We start from the raw sequence: 5,015 nt of genomic DNA, 5'->3' as shown, positions 1-5,015 counted from the left end.
AAAGTGCTGGGATTACAGGCTTGAGCCACCGCGCCCGGCCCTCTTAAGACATTTTTAATATTATTTTACCAATAATTTAAAAACCAGCTTATTTAAGTCATGTGAGCTTGAAAAAGCATTTGACTTAAAGTCTCTATTTTTTCTCTCTTTTTTTTTTTTTTCTGAGACAGTTTCTCTCTTGTTGCCCAGGCTAGAGTGCAGTGGCGTGATCTCGGCTCACTGCAACCTCCGCCTCCCGGGTTCAAGTGATTCTCCTTCCTCAGCCTCCTGAGTAGCTGGGACTACAGGCATACGCCACCACACCCGGCGAATTTGTGTAGTTTTAGTAGAGACGGGTTTCACCATGTTGGCCAGGCTGGTCTCGAAATCCTGGCCTTGTGATCTGCCAGTCTCAGCCTCCCAAGGTTCTGGGATTACAGGCGTGAGCCACCACACCCAGCTCTATTTTTTCTTGTGAAAAAATTTTCTGGGCCGGGCGCTGTGGCTGACGCCTGTAATCCCAGCACTTTGGGAGGCCGAGGTGGGCAGAACATCTGAGGTCAGGAGTTTGAGTCTAGCCTGGCCAACATGGTGAAACGCCATCTCTGCTAAACAAATACAAAAAAAAAAAAATTAGCTGGGTGTGGTGGTGCGTGCCTGTAGTCCCAGCTACTTAGGAGGCTGAGGCAGGAGAATCACTTGAACCCGGGAGGCGGAGGTTACAGTAAACCAACATCGCAGCACTGTACTCCAGCCTGGGTAACAAAAGTGAAACTCTCTCTCAAAAAAAAAGAAAAAACAATTTTGATTAAAAAATGTTTAAGCCAATTAATTAGAGTACTTTTTTATATTTTTAATAGTGAAATATCATACACACAACACAAATACATACACCTATTAGATATGCCAATCAAGTACATTTTATTAGACTTCGGAATGTTTTTTGTTTGTTTGCTTGCTTGTTTTGAGACAGTCTTGCTCTGTGACCCAAGCTGGAACACATTGGTGTGATCTCAGCTCACTGCAACCTCCACCACCTGAATTCAAGCAATTATCCTGCCTCAGCCTCCCGACTAGATAGGGTAACGGGCATGTATGTGCCAACACACTTGGCTAATTTTTGTATTTTTAACAGAAATGGGGTTTCACCATGTTGGCCAGGCTGGTCTCAAACTTCTGACTTCAGGCGATATGCCTGCCTCTGCCTCACAAAGTGTTGGGATTACAGGCGTGAGCTAAGCCTGACCCAAATTCTTGGTGACCTGTTTCTTTACCCTAAGCAGTTGTCAGCTGAATAGCCCTAAATTTGCATATTAAAAGAAACGGCTTTTAGGTGAAAAATCAGATAGCAAAATTGACATCTGAAAGCACAGAGAGAAAAAGTCTGGTATGCTAGAGAGAAGGAAAACAAATTTAATTGCCAAGTTAAGCATAAAATTATAGAAATCTGTCATAGAATTGTGTTAAGGAGACAAATTTTGTTTAGATAGGTAGTTCTAATTTTAGTCTCCATCTTTTAATTGGACCTCTAAGCTCTGGGCAGAATCCACACTGAATCCTGGGTCTCCAAAAAGAGAATTATCATGAGACTAGACCAAGGTTTTACAGTAAGCCTTTTTTTTTTTTTTAAACAAAGACATTTCTCTAAGTGTCTAAATTACACTCTTTCTTACTAGAGTGAGGTAATGCCTCAATGTGGTTTTGATTTGCATTTCTGTAATGGCCAGTGATGATGAGCTTTTTTTCATATGTTTGTTGGCTGCATAAATGTCTTCTTTTGAAAAGGGTCTATTCATATCCTTTGCCCACTTTCTGATGGGGCTGTTTGTTTTCTTCTTGTAAATTTGTTTAAGTTCTCCATAGATTCTGGATATTAGCCTTTTGTCTAATGGGTAGATTGCAAAAATGTTTTCCCATTTTCTTGGTTGCCGGTTCATTCTATTGATTTGCCGGTTCATTCTATTGATAGTTTCTTTAACTGTGCAGAAGCTCCTTAGTATATTTAGATCCCACTTGTCTATTTTGATTTTTGTTGCCATTGCGTTTGATGTTTTAGGCATGAAGTCCTTGCCCGTGCCTGTGTCCTGGATGGTATTGCCTAGGTTTTCTTCTAGAGTTTTTATGGTGTTAGGCCTCATGTATAAATCTTTAATCCATCTAGTTAATTTTTGTATAAAGTGTCAGGAAGGGATCCAGTTTCAGCTTTCTGCATATGGCTAGCCCGTTTTCCCAGCACCACTTATTAAATAGGAAATCCTTTCCCCATTGCTTGTTTTTGTCACACACCAGTTAGAATGGTGATCATTAAAAAATCTGGAGACAACAGATGCTGGAGAGGATGTGGAGAAATAGGAACGCTTTTACACTGTTGGTGGGAGGGTAAATTAATTCAACCATTGTGGAAGACAGTGTGGCGATTCCTCAAGGGTCTAGAAATAGAAATACCATTTGACCCAGCAATCCCATTACTGGATATTGTCAGGTCCCCCTATGCAAGCCTGGAGCCTGAAAGTCTGAAGTCCTGCTTGCCTCCTGATCGTCTCCCACCCCCTGCCTGCATTCGCCATTGTCCCTGATCACCCAGCCCCTCACCCAACCCTGCCATCTTAACTGTTCTTATGATAATGTGAATACCTCCCACTCATCCTGCCACCTTAACTGCTCTTCTGCCCCACCCCCACCCACCATTGTAACTGAACTTATGGTAATGTATACTCCTTTCCTCTACTCCCACCACTATAACTGGTCTTACTCTGCAACTTTCCACTGCCCACCCCAAACCTATAAAACCAACTCCTATCCCACTGCCCTTTGCTAATGCCCTTGTCGGCCTTAGCCCACCTGCACCCAGGTGAATAAACAGCCATGTTGCTCACACAAAGCCTGTTTGGAGGGGTCTCTTCATTCACAGGGCACATTTTCAACAGATATATACCCAAAGCATGATAAATCATTCTGTTATAAAGACACATACACACGTATGTTTATTGCGGCACTATTCACAATAGCAGAGACTTGGAACCAACCCAAATGCCCATCAATGATAGACTGGATAAAGAAAACGTGGTGCATATACACCATGGAATACTATGCAGCCATTAAAAAACGATGAGTTCCTGTCCTTTGCAGGGACATGGATGAAACAGGAAACCATAATTCCCAGCAAACTGACACAAGAACAGAGAACCAACCACCACATATTCTCACTCACAAGTGGGTGTCGAACAATGAGAACACATGAACTCAGGAAGGGGAACATCACGCACTGGGTCCTGGGGGTGGGGGGCTAGGGGAAGAATAGCAGAGGATGGGGGGATTGCAGAGGGATAGCATTAGGAGAAATAACTAATGTAGATGACGGAGTGATAGATGCATCAAACCACCACCATGGTACATGTATACCTATGTAACAAACCTACACGATCTGCACATGTATCCCAGAACTTAAAGTATAATAAATAAATAAATAGGCCAGGCACGGTGGCTCACACCTGTAATCACAGCACTTTGGGAGGCCAAGGCAGGCGGATTACCTGAGGTCATGAGTTCGAGACCAGCCTGACCAACATGGAGAAACCCCATCTCTACTAAAAATACAAAATTAGCTGGGCACGGTGGCACATGCCTGTAATCCCAGCTACTCGGGAGACTGAGGAAGGAGAATCGCTTGAACCTGGGAGGTGGAGGTTGCAGGGAGTGGAGATCACTCCATGGCAGTCCAGCCTGGGCAACAAGAGTGAAACTCTGTCTCAAAATAAATAAATAAATATAAAATAAAATAAAAAAATAAGCTACACCCTTTCTTATTTTAAGCATCCAAGAGTAGCATCTGTTGTAATAACTATTTTAGTTGAAAAAAGCCAGGTAACACAATACAAATAAGTAGTTTAATATCTGAAGGGAAACTTGTCTGTTTATATTCTTGGGATTTCATAAGGATAAACAGAGGTTTCTCCCCAAAAAGGAGCCTGATGCCTTCTCTGTTTTCTTTAAGGAATCCCAGGTTGTTAGACACTAAGAAAAACTCTCTCAAGAACAAGGTCATAGCAAAGTAATCAAATAAACAGAAAACATAAAGTCCTTTTAAATATCTATATTATACTCGTGCGTGCACGCACACACACACACATACACACACAAGATCCTATAGCTTTTACTTCAGAATTGTAGCCATGACATAATACAAATTTACTGGCTTGCAAAACAAACAAAACACACACACACACACACACACCCCAAGCTGGATCCAAACAGCATTTATTTTTTTTTTTTTAGAGATGGGGTCTGGCTATGTTGCAGTGGCTATTCACAGGCACAATCCCACAACTGATCAGCTGTGGGATTGACCTGCTCCATTTCTGACCTGGGCCAGCTCACCCCTCCTTAGGCAACCTGGTGGTCCCCCGCTCCCGGGAGGTCACCATATTGATGCCGAACTTAGTGCGGACACCCGATCTGCATAGCGCACTACAGCCCAGAACTCCTGGGCTCAAGCGATCCTCCCACCTCAGCCTCCCGAGTAGCTGGGACTACAGGCACGCACCACTGTACCCGGCCCAAACAGTATTTTTTATCTCAGTAGAAAAGCAACAGCAGATTTAAAGCAGGCAGAAAAGAAAATAGAGAAAAAGAGAAGTTAGGAACTCTATAGTTTGCAGGTCAACTTTAGGGGTCTTTTTCTTTGATGTAATCGTTCATGAAAAGACCATAGTATTTTCATTTTAAACAAACTCTCACAAGTGGAGGTGACACAAACCCAAAGGAATGCCTGAAAGAGAGTCATTCTCCTTGTTTTTTTTCTTCATTCTTAATTTGTTTCCCACCTTTTTTTTCTTTAAAAGGAGGAACTGAGGCCGGGCGCGGTGGCTCAAGCCTGTAATCCCAGCACTTTGGGAGGCCAAGGCGGGTGGATCACGAGGTCAAGAGATCAAGACCATCCTGGTCAACGTGGTGAAACCCCGTCTCTACTAAAACTACAAAAAATTAGCTGGGCATGGTGGCGCGTGCCTGTAATCCCAGCTACTCAGGAGGTTGAG

The sequence above is a fragment of the Sapajus apella genome, unplaced genomic scaffold (assembly GCF_009761245.1).
Source record: "Sapajus apella isolate SASKATOON/1434 unplaced genomic scaffold, GSC_monkey_1.0 scaffold261, whole genome shotgun sequence".
NCBI lineage: Eukaryota > Metazoa > Chordata > Mammalia > Primates > Cebidae > Sapajus > Sapajus apella.
Note: the sequence above shows the minus strand (reverse complement) of the source record.